Here is a 23,952-nt window from a genome sequence, read left to right on the forward strand (position 1 = left end):
TGAATAATTAAAATAAAATCGGAAACTGGATTCAAATACATTGAATTGAGCTCAAAGAGTAATTAACTGGAAATCAAAAACTTTATGTAAATACAATAAACTAGACTCAAAAAGTAATTAACTAAAAATCGAAAACTGGATGTAACTGCATTAAACTAACGTCAGATAATAACTAACAAGAAATTAGAAATTGGATGCAAATCCTTGAAAAATATTTAATGGGAAATTGGAAACGGTATGCAAATACATCAAACAAACTTTAAATAATAATTAACGGAAAATCAAAACTGGATGTAAATGCATTGAACTAATCTCAAAAAATAATTAACAGAAAATCAAAAACTGAATGGAACTGTGTTGAACTAACCTCATAGAATAATTGGCGGGAAATCAGAAACTAGATACAAATGTATTGAAATAACCTCAAAAAATACTTAACGAAAAACTAGAAACCGGATGTACTTGCATCGAACTAACCTCAAAGCATAAATAATCAAAAACTAGATGCATATATATTGAACTAACCTCAAAAAGTTATTAACGGGAAGTCATAAATTGTATGCAAATGCAATGAACTAATCTCAAAGACTAATTAACAAACCATCGAAAAATGGATGCAACTGTACTGAACTAATCTCAATGAATAATTAACGGGAAATCATAAATTTGATGCAACTACATTGAACTAACTTCAAAAAATAATTAACGGGAAATCGAACACTTGATATTGAACTAACCTCAAAGAACAATTAACTAGAAATCGAAAATTAGATGTAACTACATTGAGCTAACCTCAAAGAATAATTAACGGAAAATCAGAAACTAGATGAAACTGCATTAAACTAAAATCAGAAATTAACTAATGGTAAATCAGAAATTGGATGCAATATCTTGAGGAATATTTAACGAGAAATCAGAAACTTAATACAAATGCATTGAAATAACCTTAAAGAATAATTAACTAGAAATCAGAAATCGGATGTAACTAGTCGAACTAACTTCAAAGCATATATAACCAGAAATTTGAAACTAGATGCAAATGCATTAAACATCAAACTAACCTCTAAAAATAATTAACTGAAATCGAACCCGATGCGATGTATTGAACTAATCTGAAAGAGTAAATGAGAAATTGGAACCTGGATGGAAATGCAATGAACTAATCTCAAAAGCTAATTAACGAAACATCAAAAACTGAATGCAACTACACTAAATTAACCTTAATGAATAACTAGCGAGAAATCATAAACTTGATGCAACTGCACTGAATTAACCTCAAATAATAATTAATGGGAAATCGAAAATTGATGCAATTGCATTGAACTAACCTCAAAGAATAATTAATGGAAAATCGGAAACTAGATGCAATAATTAGATTGAACTAACCTCATTGAATAATTAACAGAAAATCGGAAACTTGATGCAAATGCATTGAACTAACCTCGAAACATAGTTATATTATTTGTAGGGGGAATATAATGTTTCAACAAGTATAGTTTTGCATTTTAAATAGTGTTTATCATTATTTTTTATTATGATTGAGAGTGTCTTGCTATTCAAGTAGTTTCAATATCATCTTCGCCACATTGAGCATTCTCATAAAACTTTAATCAAACTTCAATTATTAAACCTAACAACTAAAAGAAGTCAATAGGTTTTATCAAGGTTTGGTGTTTTTTTTTATTGAGAGTGGTGCAAAAAATTTGAATGAGTTATTAATATAATTTTCATATATATCTCATAGCTCTGCATAATTGCTAATATTTTTTAGAATAATTTAATATAATAGCACCCAAAACGAGAAGTCTGCTACTTAATACGGCCCATTAGGTTAATTTGATAATGGAATATCTTCTCTGTTATTTTTTCCCCAGATTATGTCCTTCAGAAAGCGAATGTGTATACAAAGAAAGATGATTTCCTTTTTTATTTTATTTTCTTTTGCACAATTTCATAAATCTGCAAGAGACCACATGCTTGCACTCCACATTTTCCACACTTGCTATTTGCACTTTGTAATCAGTTGCAACGAAGGTGTTCGCCACTTCATGGATGATGCACCAAGAGTTCAAGACTCCACCAAAAATTTTCTCATCGCATCTTTCCCTAAGCAAAAATGGTACATTCCATTTACCCCATCATACACTTCCGTCCTTGAAGTAAGTAGCTAGTGCTCCAATTATTGATCCAAAGAATGTATCCACTGCCAAGCATTCTGCATATAAATTAAGTACTAAATTAAAATAATTCCTATAATTTAAAAGTGTGATTCTCTAGTGAGAATCAACTAGGTAGCATATTTAACGAAGAATTGGTTGTGAAAAACAGTTACATCGTCAGGATTGGAAGTTAACAAGGATATGGAAAGGTCCCATGATGACAACTATAACCCAAATAGGAAAAGTATATCAATGCCATTTAGTGCAAGGAATGGAAACCCATTTTCGGAGAAGGCACGCCCATAAAGTGAACAAGTACAAATGCAGGAAAACTGAAAGATTTCATAAATTTGATCGGAGTAGATATTTTTCGGGATTACTAGCTAGCGGTACCAACTTAACAGAGTTCAAAGCCGTTCCGAGTATCAATAAAGTTCCTTTCGTTTCTTACCTGAAAGTTGAACCCACCGGTTATTCCATCAACATTGAGCACCTACAAAGAATACAACTTTGGTGTCATTTATAGTCTTTTAATAGTGTCAAGGAAAAAAGTTACAAGGAAGGCTACTAAAGCCACAATGTGGAATGATAACCAACCTCTCCTGCAAAGAATAGACGTGGTTGTATCTTGCTTTCCATGGTATTCAGCGAGATCTTCACACACATAAGAAGTAAATAAAATCATAATAGAAAGATAAAGCAGGAAGAAAAAAGAAAAGGTGAGCCAAAAGAGATAGATATGCATAGGAAAGTATACCAACCTTACTCAGTGGAACACCAACAAATTCATCTTTAAATTGACCCTTCAATGTAAACCAAGTATAAATATTTCAGAGTACGTGGCAAGGAGCAAAGGAGGTAAAAAGCAAATACAAAAGCTACCTTCCCTGTTATTCTGAATGAACACTGCTCCAGCAAAGAAGAAACAGAAATAAGGGAGTTCTTTGGAATGGATGCCCACAATGTGTCTCCATCTATACCCTGTATAATAATCGTGAGATAAGTTATATCTGGACCATAAAAACATATTTTTCACCGAACTTGTAGAGAAAACGATGTTTTTTTCTATCTGGTGTGAAGGGCGCGACCCGCGCTCCACTTTGCCTAGTCGAGGGTGTGACCCGCGCTCATGAGTTATTTCAGTACGAATTTGCCCTTTTTCTGAAGTTTTCTGAAATACTATAAGTATAGGTTTTTTCTGTAGAAACCTAATTTTTTCCAAAACCAAGAAAGAGAGAGATTATAAGGGAGTAATTCTTTGTGAGTTGAGTGTTCATTCTTTGTGAGTGGATTGAGAGACTTGTAATCTATTACTCCGGACATCTAGTAAAGCTTGGAACTCGCAGTGTGGAAGTAAGCAAATTGCCGAACCACGATATATCTCGTCTTGTGGTTTGTTCTTCTTTTACATTAATTGTTTTACTTTATATACTTGTTATTTGATATTGAGAAGTGTTGGGATATTGTTTGGAGGGTGTTGAAGTCTTGTCTAGTAAGAAGGATTGATCCTTGTGTAGGATTGATCTATTGTAGTGAGTAACGTTGTTTCCGCAGTGTTATATTCACAACAATTGGTAAATTCAAGAAAAAAAAAAGTGTTGCAAGCAGGTATATGGCTAATCCTGGAAAGCAGCATTAGGAGGCAGTGAAATGGGTATTAAGGTATTTGACGGGTACCTTGGATGTGGGATTAGTTTATGGTGGAGGCACTTGTTATGTCAGTAGATATGTAGATTCAAATTATGCAGGTGATCTAGATAGACGACGATTGACTATTGGTTATGTATTTATAATGCATGGTGCACCGGTTAGTTAGAGGTCTATGCTACAGGCTACAGTTGCTCTATCTACTACTGAGACAGAGTATATGGCAGTGGCAGAGGCAGTGAAAGAGGCATTATGGCTTCGAGGTCTTCTGGATGATATGGGTATTGAGCAGAAAAGTGTTGCTTTGAATTGTGATAGTCAGAGTGCTATTCATTTAGCGAAAAACCAAGTTCATCATGCTCGGACCAAGCATATTGATGTCCGTTATCACTTTATACGGGATGTCGTTGAGGATGGTGATGTTGCACTTGAGAAAGTGGACACCCATGACAATCCTGCTGATATGCTGACTAAGGTTGTCACCGGAGTTAAGTTCCAACACTGTTTGGACTTGCTCCAAATCCTACATGCTTGATAGAGCCCTTTGTGGGCATGGCCCTTAGGGGTGGATGGACTGCGAGTTTCTAGATGGATGTGTTCCTGCTAGATGTGTTCGGCTCGGTTTTTTGTGTTAAAACCTCACCGAGGTAGAGAATTGTAGATAAAACAATGTTTTTTTCTATCTGGTGTGAAGGGCGCGACCCACGCTCAGTTTTAACTTGGACAAGGCGCGACCCGTGCTCATGAAGTTTTGACCTCCAGTGATTTAAGCGCGACCCGCGCTCCACTTTGCCTAGTCGAGGGCACGACCCACGCTCATGAGTTATTTCAGCACGAATTTGCCCTTTTTCTAAAGTTTTCTGAAATACTATAAATATAGGTTTTTTCTGTAGAAACCTAACTTTTTCCAAAACCAAGAAAGATAGAGATTATAAGAGAGCAATTCTTTGTGAGTTGAGTGTTCATTCTTTGTGAGTGGATTGAGAGACTTGTAATCTGTTACTCCGGACATCTAGTAAAGCTTAGAACTTGCAGTGTGGAAGTAGGCAAATTGCCGAACCACGATATATCTCGTCTTGTGGTTTGTTCTTCTTTTACATTAATTGTTTTACTTTATAGGCTTGTTATTTGATATTGAGAAGTATTGGGATATTGCTTGGAGGGTGTTGAAATCTTGTCTAGTAAGAAGGATTGATCCTTGTGTAGGATTGATCTATTGTAGTGGGTAATGTTGTTTCCGCAGTGTTATATTCACAACAGAACTCATGTGAGTTTTCTAAGACCAAGTGATACCTCTTGCTCCAAAACATATTTCCAAAATCTCTTCACCAGATCAAATTTAGGTGGAAATGTGTTGAGCACTTTTTGTTTCTACAGAAAACATAGAATGATCAATCCAGATCGCAATGGGATTAACTTAACTGTATAGCAATTAACCAATCCCTTGTGCGATCGAGTTCTCTAAACAAATGTAACCATAGAAGCGTGAGTGGTAGAACATATTAAGATTCAAAGTGGAGTGTGCATTAAAATTTCCAAAAGTAGGATGATACAAGATCCAAGAACGGCAACTGATTAATTTAAAAATGGAAAACAAAACCCCCAAGTGAATTCCAGTTAAATCCATTTATAAATAACATATATAGTTAACCGTCACACCTGTATTTTATTCCTCTTAACCTTCTAGCTATATAGCCATTATCTCTTTCTTGCTTTGCTTAATGTAACAACTTTCCAATTTAACTAATACAATATGCAAAAAACATTAAAACCACGACAAAAAAGTTAATAGAGGGAGCCTAGACTAATGAGTGCTATGTGAGTTGGGATTATATGAAACTTCTTTCTCAATTAGTCAAGGCATAACTCTACTTGGAGCCGGCCTTGTAAGGGCATCGGCTCTTTTGGCTTTTTTAGCATCTTCTTAGGTGACCTAAATGACTTACTGAAACATCTACTCAATTCTCGTACCTTTCATGCATGAGCATGCATGAACTTTTACAATGTTTGGTCTCTTTTCAGTGATTCCCTACAAGTGTTGTTGGATCAACATGTGGTTAGCCATTTTGGGTTTTACATCCAGTATTATGTTGGCTGATGTATCTAGACACAATGCTTATCCACAATGGAGACAGAAATCCTAACAGTAAATTTGACCTATACCAAGGAAAATGTACATGCATAAAACCATTGTAAAATTTGAGAATGGAGTTATACCACAAATTGATCCTTGTGTTGAAGAAGCATGGACTTGACATCTTCAATGTGAAGATCGGGTAAGAAATCTACCAAGAGTGTTCCTGCATTTAAAGGCTTATCAAGTTAAGAACGCATTAACACATCAAAACAAGAAGAATAAATAAAATTCTTGCCTTGGTAATTTGAAGTGAATAAAGCACGTGCTCCCCATGCAGATAATCGGAGGATCACGGCCCCACTAAATCCCTAGTGGGTGACCAACATGGGCCCAACCTAAAACCCGAGTATTTGTCGCTGGTCACAAGTTGTACATTCTCTATTACAAGTAAAATATCTGACATAAAAGCATACCAAGCAGTAAACTCGTATACTCCTTCGACATTCTCTACGCTCAATTTTGCTTTAACCTTTGGAAATGTAATCTGGGCATAGGAAACAATTAAATGGGCATTATGGTAATTACTAGTATTACATAGCATGAAATTCTTAGTATATACAAACATCACCCATAATTCAAATTTAAAATGCATCCGACAGACTCATTTGTAATACAGTAAAATTATGTGCTTATTGGATAACGGGCAAATGAAGTAGAATCAGCTCTTTATTAGTGATCTGTAATAATTATACGGCTACTTATATTTATGTGTAACGACCCACTACAGTCTAAAGCCACGTGTTAATCTTGTCCCTACTTTGCCACTAAAGGCTCAAGCTCCATTATGAGTATGGGCGTAGGATTTTCTTCAATATGCCTCGACACATTATAATAAATCCAGGATCCATGACAACTTAGTATCTGCCATCCGTCCTTGGATCAATACCAAATTTGTAACAACCCACAAAGCCACATCTCAATATTGTTCCCACTTAGCTACCCAAAGCGCACTATGGCTACTGGGGTGGGACATTCCTCAAAAAGTTTTGACTCTAGTAAGTGATTACAAGTTTAAACCCACGATGAAGGACAACTTCCAACCCGGAGTGCGAGTGTGGACCTAAAACAATGGGGTATCACATCACGTTACCTTTCCTCATCTATAATTAGTGAACCTTGTAAAAACTTGATCGTGGAAAGAAATATCAAATATATGATAACCAATCTTCAAAAATACTTTTCTTTAAAAAAAAAAAAAGGAGAAATTTACATCGAAAGTTTTAATGAATCTTGGAAAGAAGTACCCTAGATAATTCTGCTAGATGCTTGTCCTCAATCTTGAAAGTGAACAAGCTTAGTATAGGATCTACGACTGAATGACCTAGTTGCATTGCGAAAGTATGGCCCTGTCATCATAATAATATACATGAATAGAACATTACTCCAAAAAGTAATTGACATTAAAAGAATCGTCACAATGAATACAAAATTCTTGCCCTCCAACCTCCACAGTATCAGGGAAAAGGCATGCTAGACGAGTTTTCCAACCTATCGGTTACTTCCACTAGCAACCAATACATAATTTGCTTCAACATTTTCAACTAAGTCAATCGTGCGCTTCTCAATTTTGACAAGAAATTTCCCGCTGTTGGTAGTAGATACATTAGTGACAACTTTTCCCGTCTATAGTGAAACTATATGAAGAATCTACGATTTAGCTTATGTTGTTTAACACACCAGCACATTGAAGGAATTTCAACAGAAAAGGTAGACGGACTAAATAACATAATAATTTATTGAGTGAAGACAAGATTCCCTATGAGTACCTTGTAGGTCTCCTTGGCATTGATAGATTATTATTTTTTATTGTATTTTTTATTTTTTGAACGGTGAAATAAGAATTTCATTAAGAATATAGAAAAAGTAGATCGGCTATGCAATTTAAGTGCAGATTAATAGGCGTGCTACTTGACCTATACGATTACCAAGAAATAACCAGGTATGAGTGGGATCTAGAATTAGCCCGGATTGTGCTAAATCGGTCTTGAAAAACCAACGCTTAATAGATCAAAAAACACAATATATGTATAAAGTTACATATCGAAAATGCCACGATAGAGAAAACCCAACTTAAACCAACTTTCCCCATGATAGAGAAACCCTAGTGGCGTAGTCTTCAACACAAAAACAACAAACTAGCTCTCCCACACAGTAGGCTCAATCCTTTCCCAATTACAATTCCAATTAACTTACTAGCATATCCCAAATTACACATGAAATCTTGATACATAAACCCTTTGAAGATAGGATTAGCACATGCCCCATCGAATAGTTCCTCTTTGATCTCCTCCGCGACCTTGACGAGATCTTGTTCTTGTATATCAAAGATCCTATCATTTCTCTCCTTCCACAAAATCCAAATACTGGCTCTTGGAAGATGATCCGCTATCCACCTCGCCTTATTAGAGAGTGGTAGGGCTAACTTGATACATAAGGCTTCTCTAATATTAACTGGTCGAATCCATGCTTTGCTAATTGAGGAGAAGAACACCTCCCAAATTGCATGCGAGAGGGACAAGTGATAAGTAGGTGGTCCACATTTTCTTCCACTTGTTTACATAAAGAACACACATTCTGAAGTTCCATGCCCCTTGTGTTTATGATATCAATGGTCTTGATCCCCCCAAGTAGACAAGCCAACAAAAGAAAGCAACTTCGATTAGAACCGAAGCCACCCAAATCGTCTTGTACGGAAAATCCTAAATGATCTCCTCACCTTGAAAAGTTACTAAGGAGTGTTCCTTAGCCAAGACTTGACAAAACGATTGTACCTAAAACACCTCATTGCTTTCCCAAACCCATCTCCTTCTATCGACCTCCTTTGAAAGACCCCTTCTTGATGGATAGTCAACATAAGAGATCCATAGCTTTCAATCTCCAAATCATTTAACCCCGTCTTTAATGCGACATTCCATACCACCCCTTGACTCCCTCTCTCGATATAATCCTAAATCTGTGCCTTTTTATTAGAAGCCAACATATACATATCACTAAACTTCACCTTAAGTGGCATATTCCCCACCTACATATCCTCCCAAAAGGATATAGAGTCGCCAGTACTGAGTTTAAATTTTACACCTTTGGCAAAGTCATCCCACCCGCTAACAATGCCCCTCCAAAGTGTCATCCCATATGGGTTTCTACGGGTTTCTAGGTTCCTTCGCAAGCAAATTATTACACCCTTCTCCATACTTTGCTACCACAACCTTCCGCCTAAAGCTATCCTTTTCCTCATATTTCCACAACCATTTTGCCATCAATGCTCTATTCATTGGCAATATATTTTTACACCCCAATCCCCCCCTTCTATTTGGAGACAAATCCTTTCCCATTTAACCAAATGATCGAATCACAAATTCATAATAAGAATCTAGATAAATATGAGAAGATGATATATAATTACAAGCCATACTTCATTTTAAGAAAATGAAGAAATTAAAATGGGTGCAGGAATTATATTCAGCACCTAAAATATCTTAAAACTCAACTTTCAAGTAGGAAGGAAATTTATTGCATCTTTGTAGTTATACATACTTGAAAATGTGAACCCATGTGATGTATAAATACTCATACATGTGAATTGAAACCAACGTTATCATGTAATATGCCAAATATACAGAATTACGAATAACCAGACGCCCTATTCTTTTCGACAACAATGAATATGATTTATGTGATTCTATCTCACTCTTTAATAAGTAGACACACATTTTTCTTTGGTTGGTAAAAAAGTTGTATTCATCGATTAATTCAAGTAGGCGGAGAAAGCCTACAAATACAAGAGGGAGAAAACACTTTTTAATCTTCTTAAGAAAGATGGAAACGGAGAAAATGGAGAGGACTGAAATATGTACTTTTCTTAAGAACGTTTTTAAGGATATGGTAGGTAATGGTAACGGCCACAATGCCGTCAAAGGTCGCACTCTTCTCACCATTGATGTTCATGCAGTCCTTTCGAGTTCGGGTTCATTTGTGTTGATCGTTTGTCACAGAGGAAGATAGATACCCAGCCAAAAAAAGAAGAAGAGGAAGATAGACAAATTTCATCTTCCAGAAGGTCGGACGCCAAGATCTGGACATTGGCGATATACTGTTCCTGATCTTATAGGTGTTGTCAGTGAAGTGTTGGAAATAGTTGAATTCAGGTTTCAAACTTGGGGAAAGTTCATGAATGTGATTGGTTTGTAGGAAACTTATTCCAAAAATATACTTATTGTTAAGTAAACAAGAAAATCAAATTGATATAACAGATATATCATGAACAAATCTTTAGTTCAACAAACAAACAAACCTTTTAGTTCAACTAATGAACTTAATTTACCAATGATTAAATCCGAGCCTAGTGAAGATTCACTATGTCCTTAAGACAGATTTTCCCCCTCACAATGTTTGAAGGTTGATAGGAAATTATCTCCCAAGATAGAACGGATTTCTTTCTATAGAAAGCTAGCACTTCGATTCTATAGACTTAGTGAACACAACATAGTATTTGACTAAGAACAGAGGGAGAAGAGAAAAATCAGAACTCTGTGTGATCTGGTGTGTCTTTCTCTCCAAATTTATTCACTATTTATAGGTGAGTGGTGCCTCTTTGAAACAACACAGTGTGTAATAATACGAAACTTTCTCAAGGACATTTCGGTAATATCGCCATGGCAGGTAATTTATATGGTGTAATTATTAGTATTTACTTGTTTAATTTATTTAGTTAGTTACACAAATACTTTAGGCTATATTACTATTTGATTTATGTACCATCTGTTATGTTAGTGGGCCTATTCAAGTGTACTGGGCCTGTTCTTTATATTAGGCTTGTTATACTATATTGGGCCTTTTCTATTGTTTTGGTCATTTGGGCTTATTATTTTTATTGGGCCCTTTATGGAATTATGTTATTGGGCTTGCTTTTGTCTTTTGGGCCAGTTATTTATATTGGGCCATTTTAGTGTATTGTGTTTTTTGGGCTTGGTATATATGGGCTTGGCCACAACAAGCCTAAAAAAAAGGAATAAAAGAAGGAAAAAAAGGGGGAGGTCAAGGAGGGGGAGGTCGGCGGAGAGAAAAAAAAGGGGAAAAAAGAAATAAAAGAGGTCGGCAGAGAAAAGGGAGAGAGAGTAACACCTCCTGCTCAAACAAAAAGGAAAAGAAAAGGGGAATTATGGAGGGGGCTGGTGGATCTTTTTCTTTTCTACACTTGAGCTGGAACAGAAAAAAGAAAAGAAAAGGGGGAGTATGGGATGGCATGCAGGTGCGAAGGAGTAACTCGAATTTTTGGGAAGGAATTACCACCTTTCTGTATTCTTGGCAGTTAATGAACGGAGAAAAAGTTAAAGTGACGGGTCCTTTAAACACAACAAATATGGTAGCTAGGAAGCTAGCTGAACATTGGAAGTTCTTCCTTAATCTTTGGTGGTTTAAAAGGCGTCAGGTAAGTAAACTTTAATATTGTATATTGTATACATTAAATTGCATGTATACCTTTAATTACAGTTTTTATTCTTGATTTAATGCGATTTATTATATACAATTAATTAGTTATGTACAATTAAATTAATTAAATGTTTTCATTCTGTACAGTGGGTTGTTATGATAGTGTTAATTAATTTTATATTAATAACGTATAACGTACTGGGTTGATTCTGATTTTAGTAGTAAACCCGATTAAGTGGTACACTTGTAAAGATTTTATAAGAAAACGTTATTGGCATGTTCGTTAATATATAATGACGGTGGAGCCGTTAATAGTTATAGCGGGTTCAATTAGTGATTAGTTACGGTGAAACTGTGAATAGTTGTTAACAGAGAAAAAAGTATAGAAAAGGGGGTACGTAGGCAACCACCCAGCTCAGCCGTTTCTATAGGAAAACCCCTACCCCTTTGAGGAACCGGATGTTTTTATATTCTTTTACCGTTGTTTAGTTTGGACACGAAAAGTATATAAATGTGCGGGTTATGCATAGAAAGATTGATTTATCTTGAAGGCTAATGCTTTTCTTGAGTTTATGTTAATCGATGCACTTACGACGATTTAATAAGCAAACGGTATGTTTTTGTAAGCAGCTAAAGGTACGTGTCAACCTTGTCTTTTGTATTCAATTTCATTTCAAGTTGATTATTATATATTGACTTCGTATCTAATGTTGATCGTCGGAGTGTAAACGGACATGGACGAACAGGTCCCTCCATATCAAGATCTATAAGGTGAATACATACTAAAGAATCAAGGCGAAACCTTAAAAGAAGTGACCTTAATATCTGTTACAAGTAGTGGCTTCCTATTTCTATAAATTATATTGATTCCTTTTTGTTGTACATAAATAATTGCAGCTTATATTGCATGACTTTATTTTATATATGATGTCATTGAGGGTTGTGCGAATGTGAAATACCGATCCAGGGTAAAAGATCGGTTAGCGGACGTTACCGATTATATTTTGGAAGGGTTGTGTATATGTTTTGATGGGGTTGTATATAGATATGTTTTGGTTTTCAAACTATGTAAATAACTTGAAAGGGTTGGTATGTGAATATTAGGTTATTTTGGTTTCAGGTTATGACAGGTTTTAGGTATATGAAATGTTGATAATACAAAGGAAACTCTGCCAGATTTTTTGTAGGAAAAAAAAATATATGATGGTTTATCGTTGATTTTATATTATTAATATTGAATGTAGTCTTATTAACGCCTCGTAATCTTTATTGAAGATTTTGTGGCGTTACAGAATGGTTTTGGAGCTTAGGCTTTAGATTCGAATTGGGCATGGTATTCAATTGTTTAAGTTCTTAGTTTTAGTTTAGTGCTCTATTATGTGATATTTGGAATTCTGAAATGTTCTTTAAGGATGATTGTGTGAAGACAATGGTCAGCAATGTTCGAGGTTTGCTGGTCATTGATCCAGGTATTTTAAATTTGCCTACGGGACAGTGTCATTTAAATTTGCCTACGGGACAGTGTCATTTAAATTTGCCTGCGGGGCAGTGTCATTTAGTGTCATTTAAATTTGCCCGTGGGGTTGTCATTTACTTTGGCCGTGGGCCGTTGTCATTTAATTTGGCCGTAGGCCGTTGTCATTTAATTTGGCTGTAGGCCATGCTATTGTTTATTATTCTAAATAATTGTATATACTCTGGGGTGTTTGGAAGATGCGTCGTTGTGATTCCTTGTAAATAATTCTTTGTATAAATCGTTAACGCTAGCAAAGAATTATTTCGGATGATTAAATCGACTTTGTCTCTTAGTGGTTATAGGATTTCTAAGGACATGAGCTTTTTAATGCAATCCGGGAAAATCACATATATTTTCTGAACGTCCAATTTACTTCAAGTGTTGAGTGTAGTAGTTACTTTTGGCTCTATTTCAATTTCCCGTGGGGTGTGGTTATTTAATTTTCCCGCGGGGATTTGTCATTTATATTGCTCAAAAGGTTATGAAATGGTTGGCTATGAAATATCAAATTTGAATTTATCTTATTTGTATAAATTTCTTTTATCTGATCTTTGTTGTCTCATGATTCTATGTTTCTTTATCTTCTTATGATTCAGCTTGTTGTGTTGTTTGATTTCCATTTGAGTGTAATTATTTTAGTTGTTGAGCTATTTAGTTAGTGAATGTTGATAACTTATAATTTTTTCTTTGTGTATTTGGGTAACTGCTCAACTAGTAGTTGGAGTATGTATCCAAAATAGTCCTTCTACATACGTGCTAACTGTTTATAGTAGACTAGTAGTTGTTGTGTGTAGTTTTATTATACTCGATGTTCGTGACTTTTAATTTTTATTTTCATGGTACCTCTTGTTGAAATGGTTGATAGATTGATGGTTTCAATTATTCTTAGTGGATGGTATGGTTGTGTTTTTGTTTATGTAATGGTAAATGTACCATATTTTGTTTGCTTGCTTACTGATATTCTTTTCGTTTGAACCTAAATTCTAGAATATGACGTTGGTTTTTATGGATGAATTTCTACATATATTATGTGACACACTATTGGTGTATCATGAATGTTGGTTTCTACATATTGATGTCTATTTTTTGAACTACTGTCATAGATTATTAGATGTAACTTTGATCTGGTTTGAAGCGTGGTTGTTATTCGTGGGTGGGTTTGACTATGGTGTTATTATTGTCTAAGGTATTACTTTATTAGTTGTTGGTTTCATAAACTGGTTATTGGTTTTATTATAATTTTAAAATCGGGTGCTCTCCAATGCTATGGACTATATATCTTTGTTATGGTTAGTTTGTACTCTTCGGGACGAAATAGGCATTTTGCCCTCTTTTGTTTTATGAGAAGCATTTCGGGAGGTGGGAAGGATCGAGCCCCACTAGAATATGTTATATCAATTGCCAGGATACAGTGAGTGTCAGCTTGCAATATTGGGAGTCATATTTTTTTATTCCTTGCAAAGCATGCGTTCTTAGCTTCTGGACATTGAGGTACACTCTAATTTTATATTTGAGGACCATATTTCTAAAAGGTGAGTAGAATGAAATAATTTAGAATATATTCAAGGTTAATTTGATAACTATCTTGTGTAAGCTTGGGTTATTCTAGTTATGCTATTTTGTGTGAGTTTATTTATTCAGAAGTGAGTCTTTAGATATATTGCCGTCGTTATTCAATTAGTTGTGGTTGTGGTTTGGCTTGTAGTTGTATGTTATTTTGTTGATCGAAAATGTGTGTCTTGGGTTGCATTTTAAATTGTCCGAGTTTAAGTTAGTTAATGACTAACCAGCTGGTGTGCATGTGTACAGGAGGTGTTGGCTTTAACATTAAGTTGGTAGTAAAACTTTTTATTTATTAGAACTTGACACCTATCTAATTGACAAGCTTCAGTGGCTTTGTTTCACCTGTTACTTGCGTAGGATGTTAATAGTGTTTTTTTAGGAGGAAGCTTATACATGCGTTGGAATATGAAGATGGATACAAGCCAAAGAGGGGATGCCACCTCTTCTTTAGATAGGCCCGAACTTATCTTGAGAAGGATTGGAACAACACCAAATATGGCGGAAAAACAACAGGAAAGATTAAGAAGAAAGCATGGTCGGCTATCCTGATGATCAAACACAACTTTAATTGATTCATGGATGCAGTACGTATGCTGACTGGTGCTAACTGGTGCTAACTTGGTTGTCGGTATCATTTCCTTTTAATTTACCAATCTATACTCATGGCTTTGGGGTTCTATTTGATTATATATTTATTTGATCTTATTGCATGAGATAGTTGTATTGATCTTTTCTTGTTCAATATAAGTATGATCAGGGAAGATGCAAATATGGAGAGTGTGTCGTTACTTGTATTAGTTATTCTAAACGCTGGGATTTTGTTTTTTGCCGAGAAGCCTTACCACCAGCAAAGAACTAAGTCGATGCTTAATCGCCTTAACCTGTCTAAATGTCCACTGAAAATGGTGGTACACTGTAAGTTCAGATGAGTCAGATTCGTTATGATTGGAGGACTAATAAATGTGTACCGGTATAATTTCTTGGGCTCAAGGTCAGGTATGTGATTTAGTTAACTACTCATTATAGTTATCATTGGTGTAATTTGAACTAGTTTACATGGTTGGCAAGAAAACGGTTTGAATTGAACTCATTAGGATATTATGGCAATTTTGAAAATAGAATTTTCATAACAGTTTGGAAGTTTTGCAACTAGCTTTCTTAATTTTTGTCTGACTTTCATATGTTATTTAATTTGGTGTCTTTTCAAATTTCAATGGCATTGTATGGTTAATTTGTCAATTTTGTATTGAAGTGAAATAATATGTTGAATCCGGAATAAGCTAAACTAATATTTAAGTGACGGTAGTATTGGTTTATGCATTCTTTCAACATGTGTTTAGTGGTTGCTCATAATTTATTAATGTTGGTGAAGCGACACAAAATCCATTGGTGGAACTTTGCTTATGAAGGTATGTTTTAAATTTCGGGACGAAATTTCTGCAAGCAGGGAAGAATGTAATAATACGGAACTTTCTCAAGGACATTTCGGTAATATCGCCATGGCAAGTAATTTATATGGTATAATTATTAGTATTTACTTGTTTAATTTATTTGGTTAGTTACACAAATACTTTAGGCTATATTACTATTTGATTTATGTACCACCACTACTAAAAAAAAGGGTTTTTATCTCGGTTCTAAAATTAGCCTTATCTCGGTTCTGCTGATAAGAAAGATAATATGTCCTGTAAATGAGATAATATGTCCCATAATTTAGGTACTAACTCTGAGTATAAATCTGTTATCTCGCCTTTTACTTAATCGAGACAAAATATATGGATTTTACCACCGGTGGTATGAAACCGATATAATAGGAAATTTCATTTATCTCACCATTATTGGAACCCGATATAATAGGAAGTTTCATTTATCTCACATTGAATTGATATAATTGATATAAACTAAATATCTCGACATTCAAATGATATAATTGCTATTATACCAAATATCTCGGAATAAATTTGGCAAAGAAAACAAAAATCCCAAAAATAGAGAAGTCCCAAAAATAGAAGTCTTGCTCTACAATACTCTTTCGTGACTTTCACGAACTCACGATGGCAACTGCCATTCTAATCCCAACTATCTCACCTCTCCACTATCTCTTCGTGTATATTGCCCTCTCTTAAACTCAGAATGATTTCCACTACCCATTTCAACTCCACAGCAGTTCAACAACTCTTCTGGTTTTCAGGTACTAAAATGATCTTAGATTAAGCTAGGAGATTATATAGTGTTCAAAACTAATCAGATTTTTGAAAAATAATTAATCAAACTTAGAATATTGAATCTAAATTATTCATGTATAAATAAGTTAGTGCCTAACCTTTATAAGTGATTCGCAGTTCTTCCATCGACTATTCATTCCTTGTTAGAACAAATTGGATTTGAGGAGGTTAAGGTCGCCTGCCTCAACTTGATTTGCTTTTGAGCAGGTATTACTCTTATTTTTTTAGATAAGGCCTTCTTGCACGTAGCGAGCTTTTTTCTTGTATCTATGACTAAACGAAATGAGAACCTTTCACCTACGATCGCACATTTTGAAATCTTCAGTTTTTGTAATGTTAAGAATGTGAGCAAATAGGGGTTTGATAGAATAACTTCATCCGCGATAGGGACACTGAACCCTAGACTCAACACCATAATCTCTTTGATCGTTCCCCTCATATCATACATCCAATATACCCGAACCTAGCTCGAAATGGTTCCAATCGTTCGCCTTTTTTAGACTTGTTCCCATGGAAAACTCTTCTTCATGCGCCCATGTTCCCAAATTGAGCTTTGCTCTCTGAGCTCTGAGCAGCAAATTGGTATTTTTGTCTTTTTTTTCGAAGTTCTTTTATTTTATTAAAGCTCTTCCCCGGAGGTGGGAGGCAATAGCAATTACAGTGCCCGGTAATCAAGCAGAATCGAGAGAGCCGAAGGTCCGATTCGGGGGCTTCCGTGAAAAGTTCACTCACCAAGATGATTTGCCTAAACAAAATCAAAGTCGCCTTTTAGTCTAACTTGAAGGTGGCCTCGAGAACCGTGAGCCTCCTAAAAAATTCTGCCGAATGGCATAATTGTCTCAACTTGGTTTTACGTGCGTTGAGAAGGCAAGGATTTCGTCATGAAATTTTGTATTTGGGTAGTAGAACCATTTGATATGCTTTCCCAATTGTAAATAGGTTCACTCTTGTATTTTCAGCTTTTTTATTGCTATTATACCAAATATCTCAATATTCAATGGTTTTAGGAATACTTCCGTGAATTTACTTCCTCAAGATGTTGCAAATTCTGGCGATGTAGCCTCTGTTCGAGGATCCGGAGGTACTCAGTTCTCTCTTTTATCGGATGCCTTCTTATGCCGAAAAAATTGATTAAATTCTTGTTTCCCTTTGCGAAGTCAATAAGTATACAAAATAGACAAGCATCATTTGTACTATCTTCTTAGGGATGGTATATGGTTTCATATGGATCTTTTTATTTCTCTACTTGCTTGCAATGGAGTTTAAGGCACTTGATCCTATTAATCTAATAGTTATAAGGTTTGTTGCATTGTTTGTCGTTACAACATTAGTCGATCCCCAATTGGTGAGGGCGGTTCTCCATTTTGGGGTACTAATTTAGCTATTAATTTTCAGCGGATAAGGCTGCAGTTATTACTCCATGCCGTGTCACTTGTGGTCTAGGATCTAGGCGAGTTAAGGTAGTTCTTGACTGCTAAGCATCACCTTGTCATAAACAACCGAGGGGTGGGGAAGTATTTACTTGGGGATCCAAATGAGAGGTACATAATTGCATGTAGTGATTGTATATTAGTGCGTAGGTACAAAATTGCATGTAGTGATTGTATATTAGTTGTCAACATTTCGATCTGAAATCTGATTTAAATTTATCTTTGGAAAAGGGGAAAAATCTATTTCTCTCTTTTGATATATCGTAAGCCTAAATGCAAAGAAATGTAAAATAGGAACTTAGAGAAAAGAAGTCTAATCTATTATCACTTCTAGTGCTATTATACATTGTTATTATTGTTATTTAATTATTTCTTCATCTACCACTATTATATGTTGTGATACTAACAGCTACTAATAGATGCTTGAAAATGTCATGCGAGGTCAGTTGGTTATACCTCGATTGATACCAACCAACGCCAAGGCGGTGAGTTTCCTTAAAGGCTAAAAATAGTTTCCGTTCAAGAAATGACTAACAAACACACTTTTGTGATTTCTGTCGGCGGGTTTTTACTTGGGCTGGAACAAGGAGGGCCGGTTAGGGTATGGTACCTCCAACTCGACTTCAAACTACACACCAATGGTTGTTGAATACTTGAAGGGAAAAAGTTTGACAGAAGTTCTTGCTGCAAAGTATCACACAATTGTATTAGGAGCAGATGGGGAGGTATGCTTGATCGTTTGATTATTAAGGTTAATATTCTGTTTTTTTCTTATTTTGGTGATGTTCTTGTTTTTTTTGCTTTTTTCCTTTTTTTTTTGTACTTGTAGGGTGTAAGATAATAAGATGTGATGTATTGGGTGTAACTTAATTGTTTGTGCAATGTGTAGTAGGAAAATATTACTAGACATGTGGCATGGGTAGTTTAAGTAGTTGTTAACATCACGGCATGTCTAGTATATTTTCCTACTATACATTACACAAACAGTTTGGTTACACCCAATACATCACATACTTGATTATTTAACAAGATGGGTTACCTCAACCTAGTTTTTATTTGAATGAAATTTTTCACTTTACCAATTAAAACTATTAAAAAATATTTTATCATAGATCTTGAAGTGGTATTCGGTTTATAGTTGGCATCTTATCTTTGCTTGAGACCATTGACCGGTCTTTGTGATTATTAAATCAACGATTTGTTTTTGGGCTGGTCACTATTGAACATGTTACTTCATTGACCGAGTCCTTTGATATTGAGTTAACAATTGATCTTGAATATTTGACTTATTTTCTTGATCTATTTAAAAGCTGAACCACACCTTTAAGATGTCCCCATATTATAATGCATAATGTGTCAATTGGTAATTTTGTGATGTCTAATAAATGAACAATATTTCAGAAATTTTGCTTCGTTGCTCTATGAGACTCGATTGATGCTGATGTGCGTATGTACATACGATACAGTTCAATTGGAATATTGTCACTTGCGGTGTTCACATGGGGTCATCGTCTTGTTACACCAAGGTGTGTAGTCATTGCTAGAAATACTAAAAAAGTGGAGGCACACAAGTGAAGTTCCACCGTATGGAAAGGCTTCGTGTTATTGCAATAGCTGCAGGAATGGTACATAGCCCGGCTCTTACTAATGACGGTTCACTATTCTATTGGGTGTCCTCGGATCCCCGATCTCGGATGCCAACAGGTTCTATTTGTTTGAGATTTTCTTGTTGCACTTTTACCATTCTCTTCATCTATTTATGACTTTTTTATCCTCCACGTTATACGTAGCTATACTCTATGTCCGGAAAAGCCTAGTGAGCATATCTGCGGGGAAGTGGACACTGCAGGCTTCAGCTACAAGTGATATATATATGTGGGGATGGGAAGAAAGGTAAAGGCGAGCCTCTGCGGCTACTTTCGGTTGCTTGGCGTGAAGCAGGCTACCTCGGTTTCAGTTGGTGAAACCCACTTGTTAATTGTTTGTGGTCTTTATCATCCTCAGATATCCTCCCATACTTGTTGGAGTATCCGAAGCCAAAACTAGAGACTAGAAATGCTTTTGAAGAATTAGATGAAGGATTTATGTTTGATGATATTGAAGATAACAGAATAATGTTGAATTCCAATGAAAACAATGATAAAATGCTTACACCAAGTTTAAAAGCCTATGTGAAAAAAGTGGCAGCGAAGTTACTCGTGGAGCCAAGAAATGCTATTCAACTTCTTGAAATTGCGGACTCTATGGATCTTGATGAACTCTGAAAGCATTGTGAGGTAGTGTTGATATTTAGTATGATGACCTTCAATCCTCGTTACATTTATTTATTTTTCTTTGAGCAAGGTTTAAATAGTCATATTGTGGACCGGCTCTGGCGACTTAATAATGTACCTTCATGGCTTCATTATTGTATATGAACATTTTGTGTAATTAGCCTTTCCTAGTTTGCTAATTTAACTTTGCACCGCATATCATCTTTGATGTTTTTACTTTTAGCAAGAAGCAAAAAGGGCATGGCGATTCTTTGGAAAAATAAATATTACTCCACCGGAGGAAAAGTCGAGTTGATGATGAACCTTTGGTTTATGCTAGTAAACAGTGCTTGCTTAGGATTCTCCTTTTATAGCACTGAATTAAAATAAACTAGAAAATACCTTTTTATAGTTGACTTGTACTGCAACTAAAAAGAAGTTTTGGTTATGTATCCTTTTAGGAGGCAAAAATCAAGTTTAAAGAACTTTTGGAATCTCACGAATGTTGAGTCTAATTGGAGCTGGGAACAGGTATATTTATCTCTTCCCAATATTTCCGTTTCTAGATATGCACTTTGATTTCGGAAGCAATGCAAGTCCTTGTCGGAGGGACCGATTACAAGAAAGGTCCTAGAGAAAAACTACATGGATGAGCTGTGCTTTCGGTTTGAACTTGATCCGCAGACAAACCTGCTCAACTCCTTTCCTTGTTTGAGTCTTCTTACGCATCTAGCCCCTACAATGCACCGTCGGAAGACCTCTTCAAAGATATGCTCCTAGAAAGCGAAGACGCAGACCGAAGTTAACTTGAGACGGCGGTGCTTCTGGCGAGTTCTTTAATGAAGCATCGGCCCTTAGGTTGGAGTGAATTTACCTTTCCTACAACACAGACATGGGCTTCTCTCTTCGAAGAGACTCATAGCTCTGATGCAAAGCCTAGTACTAGTTGGGAGGACCTTGCATTTATCCTACCAGAGCTTCAATAGGGTGAGATAGCTTCTAATGACACACATAGTAATGATGTCCAGCAATCAAATAATTCTGTTCAGGTAGGGGCCTCCACTAAAGATGCACTTCAAGTTGAGTCCTCGGTTGCCAAGCGTTCCGCTCCAGAGCGTAGAGATATTCTTTGGATTCTCAAATTTTTTTTTGAGTAGGAAATTCAGCAGGAACCATCTGTCTCAGTTCTTAACTATATAGAGAAAAGTTAAAAAAAAATGTCTTATTATAGTTAGAAGAATAGTAGTTGATACAATATTTTAGTTTCTATAAATAAATGACTGATCACTAGTACTCTTTGGAAGTTAAGATCATGTTTGACATTGTTCTTTCTTATCTTAATGAAATAAGTTCTTCAAAGAATTTACTTATGTTGGGTTGCTTTTGTTAATTGGTGTTGATGTTTATGAATATGAAAGGTAATGTGGTGGTTTGGGACAGGTTTTTATTTCCTGGTTAATTGTCATGAGCAATACCAGCAAAAAATGACAAAAAATGACAAAAGGTGAGATAAAAGGTTGTCCAACAATCTCCTTTCCAAAAGAATTTATCACGGTTATTTTTTGATATTATCTCGGTTTCAATAAAAAAAATATCTCAGTTTTCTTCTATATTAATTGGTTTCAATCAACAATTTATCTCGGTTTTATTCTATATTATCTCGGTTTTATATATTTAGATAAGATGTCAGACTTCTGAGATAATTTAGTAGCTTATTATCTCGATTTTATAGAACTCTATTACCTCAGTGGATTTTACCTCGGTTGTTTTTTCTTAGAAAACCGAGGTAAAAACTCTAGCATCTCACCTTTTAGCTGAGCTTATAAACCCTTTTTTTAGTAGTGCACCTATTATGTTAGTGGGCCTATTCAATTGTATTGGGCCTGTTCTTTATATTAGGCTTGTTATACTGTATTGGGCCTTTTCTATTGTTTAGGTCATTTGGGCCCGTTATTTTTATTGGGCCCTTTATGGAATTATGTTATTGGGCTTGCTTTTGTTTTTTGGGCCAGTTATTTATATTGGGCCATTTTAGTGTATTGTGTTTTTTGGGCTTGGTATATATGGGCTTGGGCCACAACAAGCCTAAAAATAAAGGAATTAAAGAAGGAAAAAAGAGGGAGGTGAGCAGGAGAGAAAGGGGGCGGAATAAAAGAGGTCGGCAGAGAAAAGGGAGAGAGAGGTACACTTCCTGCTCAAACAAAAAGGAAAAGAAAGGGGAATTATGGAGGGGGCTGGTGGATCTTTTTCTTTTCTACACTTGAGCTGGAACAGAAAAAAGAAAAGAAAAGGGGGAGTATGGGATGGCATGCAGGTACGAAGGAGTAACTCGAATTTTTGGGAAGGAATTACCACTTTTTTGTATTCTCGACAGTTAATGAACGGAGAAAAAGTTAAAGTGCGGGTCCTTTAAACACAACAAATATGGTAGCTAGGAAGCTAGCTGAACATTGGAAGTTCTTCCTGAATCTTTGGTGGTTTAAAAGGCATCAGGTAAGTAAACTTTAATATTGTATATTGTATATTGTATATTATACATTAAATTGCATGTATACCTTTAATTACAGTTTTTATTCTTGATTTAATGCGATTTATTATATACAATTAATTAGTTATGTACAATTAAATTGATTAAATGTTTTCATTCTGTATAGTGGGTTGTTATGATAGTGTTCATTAATTTTATATTAATAACATATAACGTACTGGGTTGATTCTGATTTTAGTAGTAAACCCGATTAAGTGGTACACTTGTAAAGATTTTATAGGAAAACGTTATTGGCATGTTCATTAATATACAATGACGGTGGAGCCGTAAATAGTTATAGCGGGTTCAATTAGTGATTAGTTACGGTGGAACCGTGAATAGTTGTTAACAGAGAAACAAGTATAGAAAAAGGGGTACGTAGGCAACCACCCGGCTCAGCCGTTTCTATAGGGAAACCCCTCCTACCCCTTTGAGGAACCGGATGTTTTTATATTCTTTTACCGTTGTTTAGTTGGGACGTGAAAAGTATATAAATGTGCGGGTTATGCATAGAAAGATTGATTTATCTTGAAGGCTAATGCTTTTCTTGAGTTTATGTTAATCGATACACTTACGATGATTTAATAAGCAAACGGTAAGTTTTTGTAAGCAGCTAAAGGTACGTGTCAACCTTGTCTTTTGTATTCAATTTCATTTCAAGTTGATTATTATATATTGACTTCGTATCTAATGTTGATCGTCGGAGTGTAAACAGATAGGGACGAACAGGTCCCTCCATTTCAAGATCTATAAGGTGAATACATATTAAAGAATCAAGGCGAAACCTTAAAAGGAGCGTCTTGGAATCATATGGGTTGTTAAGTGACCTTAATATCTGTTACAAGTAGTGGCTTCCTATTTCTGTAAATTATATTGATTCCTTTTTGTTGTACATAAATAATTGCAGCTTATATTGCATGACTTTATTTTATATATGATGTCATTGAGGGTTGTGCGAATGTGAAATACCGATCCAGGGTAAAAGATCGGTTAGCGGACGTTACCGATTATATTTTGGAAGGGTTGTGTATATGTTTTGATGGGGTTGTATATAGATATATTTTGG

This window comes from Coptis chinensis, chromosome 5 (genome assembly GCF_015680905.1).
Source record: "Coptis chinensis isolate HL-2020 chromosome 5, ASM1568090v1, whole genome shotgun sequence".
NCBI classification, from domain to species: domain Eukaryota; kingdom Viridiplantae; phylum Streptophyta; class Magnoliopsida; order Ranunculales; family Ranunculaceae; genus Coptis; species Coptis chinensis.